General features: G+C 38.0%; 2 long non-coding RNA genes across 2 annotated transcripts; one reads left to right on the forward strand and one right to left on the reverse strand.

Annotated features, from left to right (window-relative positions):
• The first annotated feature begins 54 nt into the window (after positions 1–54).
• Positions 55–24,251, forward strand: LOC148182964 (uncharacterized). The gene is made up of 4 exons (XR_015774053.1): positions 55–1,229; positions 10,540–10,604; positions 12,683–12,745; positions 24,193–24,251. It is a non-coding gene; the product is annotated as an uncharacterized LOC148182964 (long non-coding RNA).
• LOC148182965 (uncharacterized) lies at positions 3,300–11,076 on the reverse strand. The gene is made up of 4 exons (XR_015774052.1): positions 11,029–11,076; positions 6,066–6,225; positions 4,012–4,174; positions 3,300–3,606 (listed from the first exon to the last, which is right to left on the reverse strand). It is a non-coding gene; the product is annotated as an uncharacterized LOC148182965 (long non-coding RNA).
• Positions 24,252–24,459: the final 208 nt, after the last annotated feature.

Below are 24,459 nucleotides of genomic sequence, written 5' to 3' on the forward strand. Positions count from 1 at the left end.
TTATTTTTCAATGAACTACACTTGGATGGTAGAAGGGTATTAAGTAGCAGTAGTTGTAGAAGTGCTGTTAGAAATTTTCTCCTTAGTACACAGGATTTATGAAAATAATCCCACCAATTTAAGGCATAATTCAAGTAAGCACTCTTCTGGAATGAGAGAAGTTTTGTTTTGGAAAATTCAATTGGGCAAAGAAATTATCCTAATACATGATGTAGTATGGGTTATGTAGTGATATACCAGTATCAAAGCACTTAGCTGACCTTGGACATTACTGAGGGAATTACAGCAGAGGCACTACTTTAGTGAGCTGAAAAGTATCCAATTAATATGTATGGTATTATATTTCTATAGAGTTGTAATGCTGTGGTACCAGGTAGATAGTGGTGGATATTATCACCACTCTAAAATGATGTTTGGGAGATACAATCTTGTTTGTCTTGGTCTGCTGCAGTGATGGCAGAATCTGAGCCTGTACCTGCAGCTAACTCCCAAGCTTGGTCCTTCTCCAAGTCTTCCAAATACATGCTACCATTGCCATCCCTAAGTCACCAGTGCTCAAAAAAGCACATGGTGACATGATGAATTTCCAATAGAAATACTTGAAGAGATATTAAGGACAGTGGCAGTGATTGTTCACCTGGAACACAGTTTTTATCTTTGCTCAGGCAAGATTTACATGGGAACAGGCAGACAGAATTTTTACTAAAATGATCAAAAATTGGAAGATTTTTTTCACAGCATGAAAGACAGAAACAAGTTTAATTAAACCAAACAGAAGCAGTGTAAGGGCTAACTGATAATGTTGACACAAGAATCAGAAGATAAAAATTGGTGAAGAACAGATCCACACTGGAATTTTTATATAAGAAGAGAGGGGAAAAAAAATTTCTATGATGAAACAATACTTTCGTGGAAGGACAGAATTATGTAGTGCCATGAAAGTCAACCATACTGAGTTACTCATGGGATCACCTTGTAGTCAGTGTTCCTTAAATCCTTAATTTCTCTATACCATTGGAAGGCATGAATAGAGTTATTACCACTCACAGGCACAAATTTTATTATCACAGAGCTTGGCTGCTCTTTGCCCTATACACAATGCCACCACAATTTTGAATAGATTGCTCACAGCTGGTACTGGTTAAGCAAGAACTGACATGGAAACTGCAGTCCTGCATCAGCTGCTTCTGTGATCCCTGTGGTGCTACATGAGCAGCAGCAATGGACAGGTGAGCAAATGGCCCTGTCACAGACTTACCTTCTTTTTTGCCTAATTTTTTTATAATTAACGTTTACAGCAATACCAATTCCATGCTCTCATTAGAGCCTTCTTTTATGCTAAGGCATAATCCCCTTTGTAAGGTGAATTTTGAAATACCATGCTGCCCTCTTGAGGGTACATAACACGCTTGGGGGGTTTTATGCAGTTACTGAAAAGAAAATAACATTTTAATGAAAATTTGTTTCTTATGGAAATAAACAGCTTAGACATGAGCATTTCAAAGTCATCTTTGTGTTTTGCATGTTCCAAAAGGAATTTGCCATGCAATGGCCATTGCAAATGACTTAATTTCTCAACCCTAACTCCACAAAAGGTTTAGAGGATCATGTGCAGAAGAGCCAGTGGCTGGGAGTAGAAATAGGGTTACTTTCTTACAAACATTGCTCTATTTAGATTTGAACAGAGATTTAATTTGCAGAATAGGAAGAATCCTGTTTCCAGTGCTCTGGTATTGAGCAGCTGTCTTGCATGACACAGTCATGGTCCTGCTGCTCCAGAGTGGTGAGTACACAGTGACTGATCCAACCTGTCTGTACTGCAGAGCTCTGGCTGCCTCGTGATTTCTCCCTTCTGCAGTGTCTCATTTGAAATGTTTGCTTTAAGAGAACTAAATGTGTCTATGTTGGCAAGATAGGAATGCAGGTGGTTAGGACAAGTGCTGTGAAGGGCATGCAAAGTATAAGTACAGAGGAGGGAGACACTGGCAGAAATTGCCTCTGATAGTTGGGGAGGGAGGTGACATCAAAAAGGAAAGTTGCTGGAGTGGCAGTGAGCAAGAGCCCCTCTTAAATGAATTGTTTAGCATGAGACCAGATGGACAATGGTGGGAATAAGGTTAGGAGAAAGTAGGTTGCCTAATTGCTCATTTTTTATTCATTGTTCTGGGAATCAATTTAAAGTACAGTGTGTTCATCAGAGACAAACAGACTGGAACAAAAGAAGAAGGAGCTGGTTAAGGCTCCATGTGGTGGTGTGCCACTGTAAGGCTCGGACTGATGGGATACAAGAAGACATTTTAGCCATCTGTCCTCTCTCCTCCTGCTCCCCCCTGCCTGTGCTAGTCCAAGGGGATCATACAGAAGCAGAGGTGTGCTGGGCGTGATTTCTGATGCTAGAGAGTTCAACAGAGCTTCTACTGCCTGGACCAGAGGCAAAGGTTTCCATTTTTTTATATAGAATTCTAAATTCTAGAAGAATATTTGCTGCCTGTCCTCAAGAGTCCCTTTCAAGCCCCAGCTGTGGCTTCAGAGGCAGTGGCTGGTGGAGCTTCTGTCCCAGGGTGCTGAGGTTGGCAGAGCTCCTGGCTGGCAGCGAGGTGGGAATGCCTGGCACCTGCCATAGCAATGCCACAGTCAGTGCTCCCTGTGCACGAGAACTTTCCATTCCAGCTGCTCAAACAGGAATCAGGGGCTCCTGAAGTGATCTCCAGTCTGCCTTGACTAGAAACTGGGAATTGTACTTCACTGAGCAAATATCCATGGAGTGAGCAATGCCAGTGAACCTCAAAACCATGCCCACTGCAGGGAGTAACATTACTAAATACAGAAGAAATATTTATTCTTAATATCATATAAAAAGGAATTCAATATCCTTTTCTGATACCTTCTAAAATTCCTGAAAAACAGGCAATGGCCCATGTATTTATTTTTTTCAAGAGTAGATATAAATATTCCTTGACATGTCTTTTTATATGCAAAATTTTCAGACCCCCCCATATTGTACTTTGTTACACAGATTTTCAAGTAGTCTTGTGTTCCTTCTATAAAAATGGGCACATAGAATGAATAAACACCACTAAATAGAAGCAAAAATCCAAGTAAAAAAACAAACCGTTTATAACTGACTTAAAAAGTTTTTCACCAGTTGTCTGATAGAAAGCTGAACATTTATTTTTAAATGATCAAATGTTTGTTTCCTGTAGATCAGTCTATACTTTATAAGGCATTTAGCAAGGGAAAAACCCCACCAAAAAAAAAACAAAAAACCAAACCCAAAAGACCTCATGAGCTTGACTAAGTTTGATTTCAAGTATGGAATAATGTATTTTAAAATATTTTTTAAAGCAGGTTTGCTGGAACAAAAAGCATAAACTTCTTGCAAATTGATCCTGTTTACTGGCACTGTTGTTTTTAACAAACGTAATTTTTTTTTTTTTTGTGGCAGGAACTTAACAGAATTCAACCTCTTTCCTTTCTCTAATGCAGAATAGCTTTGCCTTGTTCCTCAAGGCCATGTGACTCTTCAGAAGCTTTCCTGCCTTTCTGTTCTTGCTCACTAGGTTGGAAGGATCTTTTCACTTGTGTTATTCCAGCCTTCTTAGAGACCTGCAAATTGAAAATATTAACATATGTCCTTGTGCCTTAGGTTATTGGTGCATAGTTATAGTAAAATAAATACTGAATAGAGAATTGTGTTCAGCTGGTGCTCATTTCTCCTGTGATGTTGCTCCCATATATTCCCTTTTTAAAGGTCTGTTTACCAGAGAGGGGAGTAACAGATAAAAAGAATCATAGAACACTTTATGTTGGAAAATACCTCCAAGATCACTGAGTCCAGCCACTAACCCAGCACTGCCAAGGCCACCACTAAATCATGTTCCCAAGTGCCATGTCTGCATGTGTGTTACATCCCACAGCCTTTCCATAAAGAAATAAGCAAAATTTCTGTGGGGACTCTCAGAACTAAGGACATGATGACAACTGGTAAAAAAGAGACATTTTTTAAAATACCTGTTCTATATTTTATATTTCAGTGGCAGCTCAGTTCTCCAGGGATTTCTTTGAGGCAATGTGTACACAGACATGTTGATGTGTGACTTTGTAAGTCAAGTGTGCTCTTGCTGGCATTTTCTGTGTCCTCTGGAGCAGTGTAAAACAGCACTTTTCAGATTTTCTGTGGACACCGAGGGAAAACTTGCTCAGTGCAAAAGTTCACATGCAAAAGCTGTTGTTGAGGTGTTGAGATTCAGGCACATTTCATACAAACTTTATACTTTTTCAGAAGTTCATAGGAAGTTCCTGGTTTTCCTTTATTGAAAAATTAACATTAAATGGGAACATTGCTCATGCACAATACCAATGTCTGCTGATATCCTGGTGAAACATGTCTGGCAGGAACCTAAGCACAGATTTAGGAGGAGCTGTAGAGTATCTTGTTTATTTGTTTTATTTTCATCTCTTCTGTTCTAACCTCCCCTGTACTTTATTTCCCTGAACCAGTGTGTTGCAGTCTTAAGACAGGAAAGTTCAAATTTTTGTATGGAGTAGGACTATGCATCAGTAAACAAAATCAGCAGCTGTGAACTCAGCATCTGCAAACTGGGCTGTTTTACTTATTACACTTATTTTTAAACTCTAAAAAGATGAAATTGCACAGAACATTCAGCTCAATGACTCAGTTCATTCAATTTGCTTGAAGCCCTGAACTCCAGCACTGTCTGATTTCAGGCTAAACAAGGTTGGTACCAAATTGTGAAGAAGCAGGAAATGACCTTCAGGAACAGCACTTACTACTGGTTCAGAGTGGGCACATGGTCATTGTCAGGACACTCTTTATCCTGAGCTGAGACTGAACAAGATGGAGGCAAAACAGTATTATTAAAAAAAATTGTCACTAAAGTACGATTTAATCAAAAACTTGTATATTCACCCTTGTACTCCAGACTGCAGATCTAAAATCTCTTTCACACTAGAGAAACCTATCAGAATAGGAAACAAATAATATGCAGTATTGTTGCATTATTTACTAGTAACCAGTTGTTTCTGTCACAGAATTTGATAAGAGTAAACAAAAAGAGATTTGATTTTAATAGAGCCAAATATGTTTTTTGCAGAAATGTTATATAGTGATTCTGTGAAAGCGAAATTCCAATTTTCAGTGCTACTTCTGCAACGATGTATGCAACTGAAAAGAAAATATAATGTGACTTTAGCAGATTATCTGAGCTTGTCACATATTTGGGTGATCTAATTGGCAGAAATGTTTGTAGACATTGTAGGCCTGAAAGCAGCCAGTATTGCATTACTGAAACTTCTTATGCAACTGTTTTTATGGCTTTGTTTAAGATAAGATGTTTTATGCTGGTAGAGTAATACTTAGATAAGTGTAATTAATAATAGTAAGCTATATAATTTATCACCTCATTTTCTGTTTCTTGGCAATGGAGTATTTTGTTTACTTGGTTCATTCTCTTACTGCATGTTCAGTGCTTCTGAAGTGGCACAGCTCTGGCCCTTTCAGATATCACACACAGAGCTGAGTTCTGTTGGTTTACACATAGACCTGAAACCCCAACTTTTGAAGCAGCTGAGGCAAAAATGATAAAAGATTATGTACATAGCAAATAAAAGGTGTTGGATGCTCTCCCTTAAAGTGTCATGGGCACCTTCCTAGTGAAGTACTGAAGGAAATTCCTGAGGACCTTAATCACAGGCAAAAGGTAGGAAAAAACCAAAGACATTTGCACAATCCAAGGAAGTTTGTCTTGGAAAGAAGTTTCTGTATATGGAGGTAATTAAAGAAGTTGCTGAGATCTTGAAGACAGAACTTGTCCTATGACTTCTTACTCATCCCTGCTGCACTGAGGCATGAGAGCAGTAGTGAGTTTCCATATAATAAATATTCTATACATGTATAATGCTGCAAAATTTAAAAGTGTTGGTTTATTCCAAAAATTACTAAAAATTATACTTCATTAGACATCAGATCTTCCTGATGTGCACATTCAGTTATAACTTCTTACTTGAGATGAAGAAGGATTAAAGGAACACTAATTAAATGATACCTCCTGACACGGCTCAGGATTGAGGAGCTGGGTTGATTTTCCATGGCAGCATTTCTAGTGAGGTTCCAGATGGTGACACATGAGCACAGAGGTGATGGAGTCACTGCAGCCTGGAGTGCCAGGATTACACTGAGTTCATTTAAACTGATAGGCTACAAGCCTAGAAATTAAAGGGAGAAAAGTGTGGGTGACGTGATCATAGTCACAATTCAAACACTCTAAAGATAGTTTGAAATGGAAAATGTGTTGAGTGTAAAAAGAGTATTAACAAACCTGCTGCCTTTTCAGAACCTTTACAGAACAGGTTATCCAGGCTGCAGAGTTTTTTTTCTTTCTTTCTACTTAAAGTTTTATCTCTGTGATTATGTCAGCTCAAGTGTCCTGAGGGACATGTATTGATCCTTATGTTAATAAATACACATGCTCATCTAACCATAATGTTAAGTAAACATTTTCAGTCATACAGATAACCCACCTTATTCATCATCTAGACAAAATGGATTTTACTTACATAGACATCAGGTGATGAGTTAAAAGCTGTCTGTTGTATCAAGTTGTTCAAGCTTTATTATAAGAATTAAAGTTTTAAATTCAGGGAGGTGTTTTGGCAACATGGAAGATTTCTCTTTAAAAATGTGTTTCAAATATTAGATCATGATGAAACATCATCTCTATGTGACCTTCAGAAGGTTATGATGAAGAAAAGACTTTTAGGCTGTTTTGGTAACAAGAGTATCACCAACAATGGCAAAACAGGACAGACTGAACTTATAAACATTACATCAACCCTGTGCTAGAGATAACATGTTTACTAAACTTCTCAAAATGAGCTGAGACCACGAGTCATCTCATTGTGATCAGCACTAGGACTATTTCCTGCTAAGACTGGCTAGAAGACTGGTATATTACTGCTTGCCCAAAATATTGAACTTACAAAGAGAAGCTGTCTTTATTTTGTGTAAATAAGTATAAGTGCTCTCTCCTGGAAGGACAAAAAGGTTGCCAGCAAATACAAATACTGGAAAATACCAGCATGCTAATGATAAGGACATTTGAAGTTCATCTGTTTTTAAGGAAATCTTATTATCACATTGATAAATGAAAAAATGAAAATGTTTGGAAAGACTAAAAGGAAAAGGCCTTTTAGTCTTTCCAAACAACTATGTTTATATTTTTAATTCAGCAAAACTGGTCTTTTTAAATAAAACCTATTTAAACCTATTTAAATAGGTTCTCCTGTGCCTACAGGATGTTGAACTTTTGGAAGTTCAAAATGCACTAGACTTAATACTCTATGAAATGGGATAGAAATGTGCTCAGGTTTTGCTGTGGTCTTCATTGTTTTCTCAGAAATCAGCTCATGTTTTGGAATTTTCCAAGACAACTGAATTGGGAGGGCTGGGGTAAATAATAGTGGAGAAATAAATGCATAAAACTAGGTCCACTTGTCTGCATTTCCAGAAGGAAAAAAATTGAATTGTTTAATGGTATTTTTGGAAAAATTTCCAAGTAATAAAATATTCCAAAGATGTTTAGGCTCATTTTTAGATGACACCTCTGTGGTAACAAAAATGACATTTTGAATGTGCCTTTCCTTTGCTAAGCCTTCTTAGCAAAACCAAATGTCATTTGTTGTCTCAAAAGCTAAAGACATATTTCACATGTCAGATGTACAGAGATGCTACTGAACAAAATTACAGGCGAGACATTTAAATTCTGCTGCTGCTGGAATTTCTGTCATCTCTCTTTCTGATGCAGTGCACAGCAGCTCTCTGTGCTGACAGCAGAACTGGTTCCATTATGCTGCAAAGTAAATTAATACTTTGTGTAAAGGCTTAGGTCAAAATAAAAATAGTTGATGGCTTGTTGTGTGCAGGAGTGACACTGTTATGTGATTAGGAAGTACTGCAGCATGCAAGTGGAAACCTGAACACATGTATTTTCAAATTTCAATTGTGTTGTTTTTGAAACTATTTCTTTTTAGGATCAACGTTATTAACATTTCTTGTATGACAAGAGAACCCCATCTACCCAAAGAGTAGATGACTTTTCTAGTGATGTATGCTGAATATATTAAATATTTTAATTAATTTCAAATAAAGAAATTAGTCATATTATATACCTGAAACATTAAAATTTGAATGACCTTCAAAGAAAATCATGTTTAGTTTTGCATGGCCTAATCCTTGAGAGTTATCAGTATTTTGTGTATCTTAGGGTCTGTGTATTTATCCAAAGTTTCAGATAAATATCTTTGAAAGACAGATGAGCTAAAAGCAAGATAGTCACTTTTATATCCCACAGCAGAACTCTTCAGCACTTTCAAAAATGTCACTGATACTTAGAAATTTTCAAATTAATTTTAAAATATAAGCAGAATCTTGCCTTCCTTAGGACTCCGTGAGTCACTTTTGATTTCAGTATCTATTTCTGCTTGAGAAGAGTCATTCAAGAAAATACATTTGCCAGAATTACTTGGAAGACAAGCTAAATTCAAAGGTTTGAATTTGCACTGCAATCCAAGTATGTGGCTCTCCTTGAGTTTAAATTAGAGGAGGGCAGTATTTAGTCATGACCTGTTGTTCTGGATTCTGAAAACGTTGAGCAATTCTAGTTTTGTCTCCAATTCTCATATGGCTGTGGCAAATGGAGGCAGGTGCTGTTTGTGTGCAATCACAGCAACTCAAATGTGCCTGCACTCACTTCCCCTCACCATCAGTGAAACAAAGGGAAGGAACTTCTCCCTCCTATTCCCTTACTTCCTAGTTGCTAAAATACTTCACTTAAGAAAATTAAATAGTTTGGATTGTGTAGCCTTATAAAATGCCTTTTAAAGCATTCTATTGCCAAAATGTTGTTCAGAAAATGTTGTCCAGTTGTCAAGAAAGTTGTTTGGCATAATTAAAATGGGACACTTGTTTCCTCAAGGGTACATTTTCTGTACCTATGACATTTATTTTCTTGCAAAGCAAAGAAATCACAATGGTCTTCCGTGTTTCTAAACATCAATTATTTGAATTCCCTTGTGTATGTACAAAGTAGTATTTCTCACAAAAAGCAAATTAAACAAAAAAAAGCCCTTTCCCCATTAAAAGAATAGGAAAATAGCAACATCATTTTTTCTTCCCTTGCAACTAAGATTCATTCCTGAGCAGAAATGTAGGAATATTGTCCTGGGTTTGCAGCCCAACTTCTTTGTGTGTTACTCTGATCCATGTTAGTACAAAGGACTATACAGCCATAAAGCTTTAAAGTTGTTCCATATCAATATTGCAATTAAGATTGTACTTATCTGGCTGCTGATATGATTTGAAATCTGTTCTTCTTCTGTTTTGAAGTTCAAAGAAATAATGCAATAGTCCTGCAGTAAATCTGTTTGGGAGAAAGGCTTCACAATTTCATTCACAAAGTTAAATTTTTGAATACTTTTGGTATCAAAATACTTTTGGTCAGCATTGATGACCCTGAAGAAGAGATGTCTTCTGCAGACACAGACCATTTGTCCAAAATTAAGCAAAAATATATATTATATGTTGCTTCCAAAGGCACCAGCATGTGATTTCCACACTGTTCTCAGACTGCACACGTTTCATTAGTCACAGATACAATGCTAGCTTGAAAGGCAGTCCTTACAATATTCTTCTATTTAATTAAACTTTATATTTAATGCAATATATTTATATTACAAATCGTATCATACCACTAAATCCATTTTTCTGCTGCTAGATTTGCATTTAATTCAGGATTTGAATCATGCTCAACCTCATTGTTCCAAGTAACAGAATTTATTAGAATGGATCCACACAATACTGCACATAATGAAAACGGGAGAATCAGAAACCTCAATTGCAAAGCCAGAAATGGAGGAAAATAAGACTGGCAGCTTTGGATGTTTCTATTTTAGAAGGCCAATGTGTTTCCAAGGCCTTCTTTTCAAAAATTGCCACTGAGCTTTCCCACAGTGCTGAGCAGTTCTGTTGCAATTTCTTATTAATCAGAATAAGTCGAAAAAACACGTTCTGTACATTTACAGAACTGGTCTCAAACTCCTTCAGTAACTGAAAAGAAAATTAAAATCTTGCATTCTCAGAACTGTTGTGGCTTCCTTTTCATATTTCCTGCACTAAGACAAGGCAAACTGCCCTAGAATTTACATTCAGTTACACTCAGTGCTTTCACAAACCCCTCTCATAATTACAACTCTTAATAATCCTTCACCTGCCACCTCAGCTTCTTCATGTGAGAGATTTTTGCCATTTGATGTTACAAACGGCTTCATAAAAGTAGGAAGAGGAAGGAAAAAATCTTTAAAAATCATCTAGAAATTGATTCTTTCATTTAGTGAAAAGAGAGACTAAAAAAAGAATTTAATTATCTTTTAAGGTGTTCTTAAACCAAGAGGACGTATTTTAAGAACAAATTAAATAGTGAGCAGATATTTTCCTGTAACTAAAAATTAGCTTCTTATTTCCAGGTACGTGATTTAAGGTTGAAGAGCATTTTCCAGCTACCTGTCTTGTGCATTACTGAAATGTAAAAGTAAGTAAAAACCACTTAATTATATATATATTTTTTCATACCTTAGAAAATATTTATTAGATAGAACACAACATGTGCATAACTTAAAATTAATGTTTACTAGTAATTTCTTATTCTACCTTCAAATGCCATAGTGGCCCTGTTATATCCCAGAATTACAAGTACTGATAAAATTATCTTCCAGCTCCCCCTTCCCATCTCTTCTACAATTATCAAATAGCTTAATGCACTAATTGGACTAAAATATATTAAGATTATGTTGCGTTATGAATATTTACCCTTGCAAATCATTCATATGAAATCATTCCTTTTTAAAAACTAATTAAAATTAAGCTTCCTGACTTGTACTCCAAGCTTCTATCCACAATTCTGGTTGAAATAAGGTCCCCACAGATCCAGCCAGTAACCCTCACTGAAATCCCACCTGATCACCTGTGTCACTGCATGATGCTATCCCAAGAAACGAGGCTTTCTCAGAGTGAGCTTAGTGGGTCTTTGCTCTGGGATTTATAAAATGCAATAAAAAATGACAAAAAACACAAATGCAAATATAGTTTAAAATATAATATTAGCATTGTCAACATGAAAGACTTTATTTACTGCACAGAGAAGAAAATATTCAGAATAGTGTAGTTTGTTTCGGGGAATGCATGAAAAAGTTTCAACAACTAACACACAGTGTTTCTTTGCAAAATAGCCCTGTGCATGATGCTGAAGTGAAATGGGTTTTGCTCATTCTTGTAAAAGAAGGTCATTACCTGCTATTGTGACTGCTCCTTTTGGATTACCTATCTTTGTCTCTGCACGAGTCAAACAATAAATAAAGGTAGTCTGTTAATATAGATTAGAGGTTAAAGACTTATTTATTGTCACCTTTTATGGAGAGATTCTATAAAGGTTGTTATTGACCTTCCCTGCCTACAGACTAAAAGTCAGGTATTTATCCCAGGCAATCCGTTTGCAATGAAAAAAAATCAGTCTTCCTGAGAAGGCACAGGCAGAAACTGGGCTGCCACAATAATTCCTGATGAGTAAGAGTTCCCAAATTGAAATGCATCACAAATTCACATCAGGTTATGTTTCTGAGCATATGAGATGAGGAAATAGTTGAGAAACAACAGATCTCCTGCTGCAATTTTTGAAGTCTTCTTTTAAATGTCCTCTGGGATTTGGATAGAGTTGAGCATGAGAAAAGTGTACAGCACATTTTCATTCCTTTGAGTTTATGTAGTACAGAGAGCTATAAAAGCAAACAACACCAACAACAAAATTAGCATTCTCTTTCATGTGTTCCTTGAAATTGAAATGGTTGAAGAAAAATCAGTGTAACAGCCACCCACTTACTGTGCCTTAATCACATTAGCAGCATCCCCTTGAACTGGTTTGTGATGGTACTTCTGCAGTGCACCCTGGATCAGAACACACCTCAGAGATCAGCTGCAAAGCTTGCTGTAACTTTGAAGCCATGAAAGAGCTTCCTGACTGCAGAGTATGGAAGGTTCCTGCTACAGTGAATAGAAATTCCTTATCTGAACATCCCAAATTGTGAGGGTGTCAGAAATCCAGATTAAGCCTCCCATAATGCTAAGAATGGAGAAGAGAGAAAGAAAAAGATCTCATAAATATTTTATTTTCTCTTTTATAAAGCAGCCACAGTCTTCTGCTTCCTCACCCAGTCTGTCTTACAGACTGAGCACTATGAAATTGTGACTATTTGAAAAGATTTAAAAGTCACTTGTTCCAGTTCTGCCCTGTTGTCAATTCACCTGTGACCACACCACAAGGTTACAGCAGAAGGAAACGAACCATAATGACATTTGAAGAAGAAATTATATCCATCCAAACATGGCCTTTTTTCCTATCCCAGCTTGTCAGTGTTGGTAGAGTAGGCAGCAAAGAAGTCTTAGCCTGGATAAGAAATCCAGCAAAAAAAAAATCCAGCTGGATAAATCCTGGTGGTGTTTCATCATCATAGCAAAGTCAGAGTGGGGAAGGGAGAGCTCTGCAGCCAGGCACAAGGTGTGTTAGAAGCTGTGGCAAAGAAACTGTCTGACATTGCTTCTGCATTGTCACTGCAGGGTCACACAACTGCCTGCTCCCCTCCTCACCAAGCCCTAAACAATCTGCTCAGGTTGACAGAGGTAAGAGAACAGTTGTTGAATTATTGCATCTTCTTCATTTCAAAGCAAAATGGTTAGAAAAATGTGAATATTTTAAATGCTTGAAGAAGTAAAGTCAATGTTTGTTTTCCAGCTGATGTCTGGGCAAGTATCTCTGAATTCTGCTGTGTCTAACTACTGAAGTTCCACTTTGGTTAGTTTAAAATACTTACTTATTCTACAGAGCAAACCCCAAATCTCAAATTTATTAAATAAGACAAACAAGAGAAGTCCTTATCAAGTCCTTGTCAAATATCATTACAAAAACCATAGGAAAACCAACCAGGAAACCTCATAAGGAAAGGGAGAAATTGTAGCAGAAAAATAAAATAACCACATTTTCCAGAAACTTATGAAATTTGAGAAATATTTTTTCCCTGTGAGGGTGGTGAGGCCCTCAGGATGCCCAGAGAAGCTGCCCCAACCCTGGAAGTGTCCAAGGCCAGGCTGGACAGGGCTTGGAGCAACCTGGGACAGTGGAAGGTGTCCCTGCCCACAGCAGGGGAGTGGAACAAGATGATCTTTAAGGTCCCTTCCAACCCAAACCATTCTGTGATTCAAGTTCTCAGGAGGATGTTAATCTGGAAAAACATACAGTAGCTGAGGTCTGTACTAGCCAAAACCCTGGAGATAATATAAGGTGGGGAAAATGTGAGATCAGACTTCAGCTCCTCAACAGCATTTTACTGGTATGTTCCTGCTAACAACCTTGCTCCACCTCAAAGTTCCTTAAGGCTGATGGTTTTGTTCTCCTTGCAGCACAAACTCCAATTTGGAAAAAATGTCCACACATTGGTTTTAGTAGTCACCAATTTTTGAGACAAAGTGTTTTGTTTGTATATGGGTTGTTACAAAATGTGCTTTGTTTTTCATTGTTCTAACTGCCTGCTTGGGAAATCTGTCATTTTAATGAGCAAAGCTTTTCTTTTTCTCCTCCTACTCTTTGGAAAAGACCAAAATCTCACTGATTGCACAGCTATCTTCATGAAAGTGTTGGAGTGAATGCAGTCCAGTGAACACCTAAACAATCTGGTCCAAAGTGCTTCCATATACTGGTGACACCATCAAGGCTCAGACAAACCAGCTGGAGCACTGGAACTGCTAATTGTCAATAATCATGTTACTCAGATTTAATTCCTTCTGAAAACAATGGAATGGCTTCTTCCTAGCCCTATTAAGCAACTTGCCCTTCACATCATGAACTGTTTGCACTTTGCAGAGGTTTTAACTATCTGACAGGTGTGCAGGGCTTTATTTAAAGTGATTTTATGTCACTCCCCAGCTGCTGTATCCTGTAGCCCCTGGGTTACCTGTGACAGATTCATTAATCGGGCAGCTCTACAGAGACAAGGTGGGAATGCTGCAGTGACTTACAATTGAGCTTCACTTTAGACTGAAGTGCATTGGTAGCTGGAAATTTAAATTTTTTATGCATCAGCTGTAATATTTTACTTGCTTATTTTCAGGTTGCCTATTTGCAGCCAAGTAAAATCAAATTTAGGGAGCTTTTAAACCGAAATTTGAACTTATGTATTCAAAGACCTCTAGAGGTGTGCTACACAGAATATTAAAGATGCTTTGTTGCTGCCAATTCTGCTTCCCAGCAGCAAGGAAAGAAGGATTTAATCAAACAAGAGTGCCTGGGCTAAGTGGTAAATCATGCAACACTCCAAAAGTGGGCAATGCCAGCCTGGTTTGGCACAGCAGATTCTACACCCAAAGCATTTAAAATGCATTTTATTGCACCAGCAGTTGCCAACAAGTCCTTGTTAATGTGATCAAAGTGTTAATGAACAATGACATGAAAGTTGCTTCTGGCAGCTTTTTCAAAGAATGACTGAGGCCAAGCTGCCCAGTAATGTTCAGCAGCTGATAGGCCTTTGTGTCAGAGAAACTGGTAAGAAAAAGGTAATGAAACAACTTTACATGAATCATTTTGGTGAAGTATTTTGACCTTCTTATTTTGGAATGACTGCATGCATGTATTTGTGAATCTCTTTGTGGTACTTTTATTTTTCAGTGGTACAGTTACCAAAACCAAACTTGTAACAGTTAAAAGATGGCTTTCCTGAGAGTACACCCAACGAGGTGCTTATAAAACACTGAGTATCAGAAAGCTGATGAATTTTTGCTTCACCAAAGGTTGATTTACAAGAGAGGCTTTGGATTATAGGATTTGTTATATGTACACAATGCACGTTCCCCTGATGAGATATGATGATTAAAGTAAGTCAGAGTAAGATTTTGCACTTCCAGATTCCTCTCTTTGTGATTCTTTATAAACATTTCTTCCACATTTATACTGAAAGTTCTTGCTAGAGGAGAAAGCTATAAAAAGCAAGCACTGAAGCAATATAACCTAGGTGTCATAAAAAACCTGGGCAGTAAAATGTCATCATTTTTCCAGAAAATAAATGCTCTCATGACTTTCAGTGGAGCCCCATTGCTTCCTTTAAATGCTAAGGTAGGGTCAGGATGAGAACAGAGCAGCAACACCAAAATGATCTTAAAGTTCAGTGATCACTTATTGGTGTCAACCAAGATACCAAGACCCCAAGTTATGATCAGATGCAGAGCCCATTTATTCTGTGATCTTATTCTCTCTACTTTCTTCCTTGATTTTAGACACATAGATTTTTATGTTCAGTTGCTGAAATAACACTGTACTTTAACCCTGCAAGGCCAAACATTTGGCCATATTCAAATCTTCCCTAAGAAAAATTTTGTATTTCTGATTGAATAACATTTTTGTGGTCTCATGGATTTAGTTCAGAGACAGCTCTTTAGGATCCCTCTAGGTCTCTTTCTGAGGCACAGTAACCTCTGCAGTTCTGTAACAAAAACCTTGAGTTTCATTATAACCATGAACAAGGAGCCAGCAGTGAACAGTTTATTCTGTAGCTGCTCATTTTTCTTATCATCTCCATTGCAAGAGTGTAAATTCAAAGTAAATATCTTTGAGGAATATTAATTCAAATGACAATTACAAGAGGGGTTTTGTGAATAAAATATTGAAACAAGTGCACTCAGAAAAGTTTTAATATTTGCACAGGTAAAGAAGTTTTCTATTTCATAGGTTCCTTATTTAGAGCTATCTCTTATAATAGTCAGCAACAAAAAATCTGCATTATTATTCATAAATTGGCAATTGATGTCAGAACATTTTTACTATTTCCACTTTACCTAATTACAGTATATCATTTAACTTTGGAAGGAAATTTATAGTGATTTACATGTCCCAGACATGTCAAAAGAGATACTAAGCAGTATTAAGCCCTAAGAAATAATCCCACTTTATTTCATTCCTTCTGAGGACTGTGCAGAGGAATAATGTGAATGGATTAGGAAATTGGTGTAATACCTGTCAAGTAATGTTATCTGTGAATGTGCACATGAATTCTCCAAAGTTAAACCATCTGTTCTATATCAAATTCTTCAGGTTCTTGAGGAAGGTAGGAACAAAAATAACCTATTAAATTAGCTTTTAAAGCTCCACTTTCAATGGGCCATTTTTATTTTCTTGGTGTGTACAGAGCTTAATCCAGTGCTTTGTAAACATGTTGTCTCTGGTTGAACCCACAGCACTTTGCTGCAAGGATATTTCTACACCTTCAGTGGGAGCCAAGCAGAAAAGGGGGTAACTTTGGCAGTATTTTTCAGTCATTCAGGCATTTCAGTCCTTGCAGCCACATCAGAGTGCCTGGATCTGCAAATGTTTGGGTTGCACAGCTCCACATCTACTGCTTTGGGATGTGCTCTCAGCAAAGCTGACTGACCCTGGCAGGGAGTTCACTCCTGCTGCTGCTCAGGGTTGGAACTGAGTAAACTAATTTTGGGGAGAAACTCTTGCCTGGATGCAAAATGCAGAAAACAGAGCATCCTTTTATTTGAATGTTTTGCCACACTTCCAGAAAGTATACCTGGGATGTCAAGGGAGAAAGCATCTCTGTAAGTTTATAAAAGTCCAGGAAATTATCATGTCTGCTGCTGAGGGACAATTAAAGCATCTGCTGGGCTGGAATAGGATATTTTGATTGCAAGCACTTACATAATATGCAATTCTGCACAGGATCCAGACTGTCTGGATTTTAGGCTATCCGTGATGAAGGTAGAAGGTAGAGTGTGTAAATATTAATTAACTCTGGATTTCAAACTGAAGAAAAACCTTTTATTGAACCTTTTATTATGTCAGCTGTGCAGTGCCTCCAGCAGAAAACACGTTTTGTGAGTTTATTGGAGTCAGCACAGAGCTGACACAGGCCCAGAAAGCAGAGGCAGCTGGCATGACAAACATGTCTTACTTTGTAGCTGGTGGTGTCTGGAATCTGTTTCTCACCCTGCTGGAGGAATCACAGGTCCATGATACGCAGGGAAACAAGGAGGGGAGGGCACTGAGAAGGTGCCTGGATTTGTGAGGTAAATACACTGCCAGCTGTTACTAACTCTTGACAGCCACATTCTACTTCATTAAATTCACACACGGTGCTATTTCTTGTCCAGGCAGTTTGAAAATGTTAGGACTGACTTCATGTACTACTAAATCCAGCTCCTGGAACAGGAAACACCCCCCATTTCTTTGTGCTGTGGTGTTCCAGTGTGTCTGCAGCATCAGTCTGATAACCAAATCACACTGACCATGATTTATCCGGCTTCCAAACTTGCTGAAAAATGAGCACAATAAAAAAGGGTTGTGAAATATTTCTCTGGTTATAAATGTCATTGTTAACATATCAGAATGCACAGAAATGGGGATTATGTATAACTGTAGACATTCTGCTGCTTTAAAATGTGCTTAATTTGTCATAAAATTATTCTTCTGTGGTTGCAAAGAAACCTAGTAATGTCATAAAAGATTTCACCCATTTAGAGTTTACAAGAGGAATTATCAACTGTCAGACCTGTTCCTGGAACTGTCTTCCAAATTCTTATTTTTCTCTTTTTGAGGAGTTTTGGGTTACTTTTTCTCATACAGCTTCATTGCACATTTAAAATTATTTTTATTAGATAAAAAATGAAAGCAATGGTATATATGTAAAATATATCTGAACAGGACAGCCCCTGAAAAGAAGCAAAATTTTGGCATTAATTTTGATTGACTTTCTTAGCTATTAATCAAGTTTGGTGAAGCAACAGGGTGAAGGGCCTGATTCCCAGTTTTGAAAACATAGAATCATAGAATTGTTAAGGAAAGAAAAATTTCTAAGTCCATCAAGCCAAACCATTCCCCCAGCAGTGCCAAGGCCACCACTAAACTGTGTCCCCAGGTGCCACATCTGTATGTCTGTTAAATCTCTCCAGGGACAGTGACAGGTTTTAGTCTTTGAGGCTACATAGCTGCCACAAAATGATCAGAGTTAATCACTGATTAACTTCTGTCATAGCTACTTCAGAGCAGTCTTGCTCCTAGTTGGAAAACTGTTAAATTCCAGTTGAAATAACTGATTTCACACATTCTCCCTTCTGCTAAAAGAATCTGAACATACTCCAGTATTTCAGTTTGCTTATTTGATTCAGAACATAATGCAACTTTTCCATATCTGCACATGCAGCAGTGCAGCTCACCCAGGTACACACCAGGTGGGTTTTGTGCAGGCACAGCCAGGACATGCAAACATGAGGTTTTCCACAAGATAAATGCACAGGCCGGAGATGAAGACCAGTCAACTTCAGTAAGAGAAAGTCCAGCTGTCTCAGCTGTCACTGTCATCAGCAGAAAGGAAAGGGCTTCCTTTGGAGTCGTTTGAATATGCCTGAATTCCCTCCTGTGGGTGGCACTGGGAGGGACAATCACTGACAGTGCAGAATGTGAGCAACTTCTGTGTGTGTGTTTGTATTCCTTCCCCCTGCTCCAGCCTTCCCCCGGGATCACAGCATCCCTGAGGATGAAGCTAACACCATGTGCTTTTAAGGCAGTGGCATTAATTATCTGACATCTCTTAGATCCTTGTCATTCTCACATTTGGCTTGAATCACCAACTTTTTCAGGCAGGCATGTTCTGCTTTCTGCTTCCTTTGCCTAGCATGCTTTGATTGTGGGAACGAGGGCATCTAGTGGTTTCTCTCTTGCTGCTCTCCAGTTCCACCTTTTCATCTTCTAGAGACTGTAATACTGAGAGTGTGTGAGGCAGAATTTGTGACACAGTTTATTTATAGAGTATGAATAGTATTGCAAGAGTGAAGTCTTTATTTGTGAAATAAAGAATTTGCAAAGCCTTAGTTACAGGGAAATGCTCTTAACAGCCGAGACAGGAATTGGTTCAGGATATTTTGTTGTGCCTCCTCCTGGCCATGTCATGAGTTAAAAATAAGTCTTCTAATAAAGCAACAGAAGTAATCAAGCCTGTAATTTCAAAATGATAATACCATTTTCCTGAGGAGAATTAAATTCTTTTGTTCAGTTCTCATTTCTGACCTCTAATGTTTATAGGCCATTTCATGTAGTTATGTTTGCAAGCTGGTGGATGAAAAATAATGTGGATAATTACAATAGAAGCAGCTAATAGAAGCTGTAATATCGTGTCTCTAACCATTATGGTTTATGGTATTCAATTCATTTAAATGAAGAAGGGCTAATTTGCAGTGTAGCAAATGATAAACTTGACTTACTGGTATTAGCACAGTCCCTTATTTTATTTCTCCCTGCAGTATTTCAGGCACTGTGTTGTTACTGCTATAAAAATCTAGGAAGATAAAAAAGCAATGGTGAATTATCTGTTAAAAACAGAACTGTTAAGGGCTCTGTCAAAGGGCGCAGCACTTTCCAAAAGACAAACTGGATTCACTGGTTTCTTACGATCTGGAGAGAATTTCACAATTCCTTGCTTTATAAACTTACTTTCCCTGGATGGATGAACAAAATCTTTTTAAATGGCACCTGGTGTGAAAGGTTGTAGAGAAACAAATGTGAGTGGCCATGAGAACTAGAAGCAGACACAGTTCTGTGGCTCTAGACAGCTGCTTGTGAACAAGTAAAGGTTCACAATTCAAGCCCTGGGTAATTTCAGTGGTTTTATGATGAGCTGAGAAAATATTTGATAGCATCAGAAATCGCTTCTCTTGTAAAATCTAGGAAGCATGAGGAATTTCTAAATGCTTCTTGAAAATCTTCCACTCAATTCATGGATGTATCTGAATTTCTTTAAAAAACACTGCAAGATCAGTCGTGCTCCCAAATTCCAGTGGCTCAGACCTTGCATGCCAAGCTTTCACCAGGAGCTCTCCCTTTCCATAATATTTAGACTATGAAGAAAGCAGAAATATTTGTAAATCTCCCCAGGTTCCACTAAAAATAATATTTATCATTAATTGTCCAAATTATCCCACCAGAACCTAATTGATTTTACTATTTATCTTTTAAGAAACTCCACACCTATTTACCTGACTAAAAAAACTGAGAAGCACAAGTGTTATATATGAATGAGCTGCAGGAAATATACCTTTATTTTTGCATAAAAGATATTTATACCAACTAAGCAGCTTCAACACACAATCCCATCTGTATTAGCAATAGATGTGCACAAATCTTCAGTTATTGAATATACTAATTTTAACAGGCCATATAATTACTTTAAATATTACATTTAAGAACCACATCAAAACTATAGTTCGGAACCTATTACAAATATTTTATATACATATTACTACACATAACAAAACTTTCTAAAACTCCAGGTGGTCACCTTCCAGGCTATCTACAAAGCATAAGCTTATGCTATTTATTGTTTAAAAATAATTACATTTCTTTTGTGAATGGCTGCAGTGGTTTTCATTCTGTAGGTGCAACACTAGTGGTTTTAATATTTTCTTAATCAAGTATTATTAAAACATTCTCAGACAATTGTATTATGTGTTACATAATGCAACATCGTGTGCTACGTAATTTCTTGAAGTTTGCTGGCTGAAAACTCAAGCAAACAGGTTTTACCTATTTACTATTACATTATACTTCATATAAACTATAACATTATACTTCACCTATTAACTGTAACAGGTTTCACTTATTATACTATGCCACAAATATATATTTTAACTCAGGGTTTACTCTTCCTATTTTACGAGCATGTTTTAAGGCAAGGCCATTTGCTTAGCACTCTTTTCCACCTACCACTCTTTGCCTCAGCTATTTGGACTGTAACTTTTAAAGTCAAAGTCTGACTTTTGCTTTACTGTCTTTGTACCATCATCTGGTCAGGCTTTTCTTGGCCTTCAGCATTTACCAGCTTTCATCACTTAAAATTTGACATGTGCTTCAGAGCTTATGAAGAACATTATTTTATCAGAAATTACTGTCATTTGCCAAGGCTCCATGGTATTTGTTTCTATTTGACTTTCCTTGCAATCTGAATTAAAATTTTTTATACTCAGGCGATGATAAAAAATCAGTTTCTCTTTTGTCAAAGCTTTTCATGTGAAAGTTTAATAACATGCATTGAAACTTTAAACTCTCCTATTAGACCCACTAGGGAATTTTTTATGAAAGCTAAAGCCTTCGCAGTAACAGCAAATGGTAATATTTTCAGTAAAACTTTACAAGGCACTGGAGGATATGGTTTAAGGATGGTTATGGTGGTAGATGGCAGGATTAGATGAACCTGATGGTCTCTTTCAACCTTGGTGATTCTGTGATTTCCTTATGTCTCATCTATTACTGCAGTGGCATAAATATGACTTCCTTAAAAGACAGATTCTCTAAATGTTTATTAAGCTGCTCACTAAAATATTGAAGTCAATACATTTTTTTCTACTTCCCACTAGAACAATTTCTTTAAAACCTTTGTAACCATAAGATACAAGATTGTGGTTTCTCTCTTTCTACTTCATCTCTTATTACACAGGAAAATTCTTTTGTATATCCTTTGTTTTCAAACTCCCCTGTCCAGTGGTTATGTATTTAACTGCTTTATTTTGTCTGAAGTTATTCTTAAGGTAATTTTACTGCAGAGGTGAGGAAGGCAGAGTGAGCTGCCTGTTTTAGGTGCCTGCAGAGCTTGCTCATTCTCATCATAACCATAATTCTGCATCCTGAAATATATTTGTAGTCTTCCTGATCTTTTCCTCTCCTTAGAGAACTGGTTTGGTAGTAATTCTGTCTTTATCAGGGATTCATAAAAGTGTCTGAACAGTTTCACCTGCCACAACTGAATGTGATCTCTGAAAGCCTCCGGGGACAGGGGGGTTTTGTGTGTAAAGTACCACACATGGCCAGAGCAGCCCGTGATTAAAGAGCTTTGGGGATCTTTGCACATAAACCTGTGGGTTTACTTCAGGCAAAGAGCAAACTGCAGCTCATAAACTGAAATGCTGATGTGAAATTGCCAGCAACACCTACGAGAATGCTCCTCATAGAGATAAAACTTAATAATTTAAACCTGTAATTTCAGAGTTTCAGTTTGAAATATTGCCTTATAAAGAAAATCCAGAAAGTGTTTCTGTTCCAAGTAAAATCAGGCATAGAAATTAAACATCTCTTACTCTGGTTTTTTTTTTCAAATGTCATGTATAGTTAATCTCCTGCACTGTTGGTCGCCTTGCTGGTTAAAATCTCACATTTTTGAAGATTATTTATAGAAAGGCCCTGCTTTTAAGAACCACTCTATTTGGTTTGTCCAATTGATTCTGGAAACTCAATTTATTGTACATATTTTGAATCTAAATTTTCTGGTCATTACAATATCCTGGTTTTCCTTATACTGTTAGTTTACAGAAGAATTTAAATACAATGGGAATGATTATTTATAGGATGTGGAAAAAACATCCAAATGTAGAAAGTAAACTGACAGAAACAGGGGTTTATCTGTTGGAGCAGTCTGCTTTACAGGTTAGTGAAGCAAATAACTGCTTTTTCTAGCGACTCAAATATTTTCAGGACCTTGCTAGGATACCATTTTGCTTTTCTGTATCTATATAAACTTTTGTAGGTTCTTTTGTATTTTGAAAATACATAAAATCAGCTTGTATATTCTTTGGTACACAGCTCTATTTTGTGTTCTACCAGCAAAATCAGCAACTTCAGCTGGACTTTTTCCTTCGGGCCACAGAAAAGGCACAGTTAACTTGTTCGCACTGGGGTGCTGGTGAGAGGTTGTAAAGGGTGTAGTACAGGAATTAGTGCATGTGTGAAGGGTTTCCTACTCTGCATTTCTCATCTCCAGAAAGCCCCACAGTGGAAGCAGCATATCATGTTTTCTGTTTGAATCACAGTTCAATTCTGCCGTACCAGAATATGTTGCTCTGAGTTGCAATTCAGTCATAAACCAATACATTTAGAATGCTTTGTTTTAAAGAAGAAATACCATGAAAGCACATCCCAAGCACACCCTGGCCATCTGTTCTCTACTGCACATCCAAGTAATTCCACTCTCCTCTGAGATGCTGGTTATTCCTTCTCCACTGGTGCCAAACAGTGAGTTCAAAATACAGATGAATGCTGAGCAGCAGGAAAAGTGGTTCCAGTAAATTAAAGAAAAGTGCTGACAGCCATTCCTCTGCTTGGTGTCCCTGGCTTTCGGTACTACAGCACAGCCTGGGGAAGAAATGAGCAGTTCCCAAGCCCAGGTCATTAGTTAGCAGTTTTGTTGATTCCAACTCAAATCAGGTATGTGCTTCTGAGGGCAGTGGTTATTTCTAAATTAACACTGAGAACGGATAAACGTGTCTAGCTTTGGCTTCCTTAAATTCAAATTAATCATTAAGCTTTGCTCAAATAGCGTAACTTACTTCACTGCATATACATTTGAATTGCTGACAAAAAGGAGCTGACTGTTTGTAAATTAGCTGCTGCAATCGCAATTAGCTCTCCGCGGGCAGGGCCTCAAAGGCCAGCAGGAATTCATCGGCCATTCACCACCCCCTGCTGACCCCTCAGCCCTCTCTTCTCCATTTCTCCTTCAGCTCTTGCAGCATTTGCTGTTACTTTTTACCACCCGCTCCTTAAATTGTGACTCTCCCAGGACTCCTGTAACCCACTGACCTCTCATGTGCTGGAAGAGGGACAAACAGTGGGGTTTTCCTTGCTGAGAGAAGCGGGAGGCAGCGAAGCCGTGCCCGGCGGGCGAGTCCCAGCCCCGCTGCGGGGTCAGAGCGGTGTCCTCGCTGCTGGGGGAAAGGGCCGTGCTCCTGCTGCCTGCACTCTCCTCAGCACCTGCAAGTGCTCCAGCCCAGCTTGGACAGGGCTTGCAGCAGCCCTCTGTGGTGCCTTCCAACATAACCCGTATTTCAGCTCATTTTGGAGAAGTTTTGGAGGACTGGCTCCCGTGCAGGGCAGTGACCCACAGGAGCCCAAAGGAATCGTGCCCTCCCTGAGGCCTTTTTGGAGGGCACTCAGAGGGGGACACACTGACTGTCTGCCCCAGAGCTGAGCGACTTCTGCCTCATGTTATTGCATCCCAGGGTGAAATAAACCTCCCTCCCTTTTTTCTCCCGTTTTTTAGTGTCGAAACAGCTTTCCAGTGACTGTCACACGCTACAGCTTGCCTGAAGGTGTCCTGACTTGTTAGGAGAGACAAGCAGGAGGAATGGAAGAAGAACAAGCCCAGGGATCTGGTATTTAATCTCAGCTCTGTTACTGACTAGCAGACAGTGCCAAAAGAATGTTTTAAATGTTCCAACATTTAATGTTTTAAATGTAAGAATGTTCTCTTAAAGAACCCCAGATCATCGGGGGGAAATGCACCACCATAAACAGTCGACGCATTTGT

This window comes from Pseudopodoces humilis, chromosome 17 (genome assembly GCF_049639895.1).
Source record: "Pseudopodoces humilis isolate 2021_Gansu_Grassland_sample_001 chromosome 17, ASM4963989v1, whole genome shotgun sequence".
Lineage (NCBI taxonomy): Eukaryota > Metazoa > Chordata > Aves > Passeriformes > Paridae > Pseudopodoces > Pseudopodoces humilis.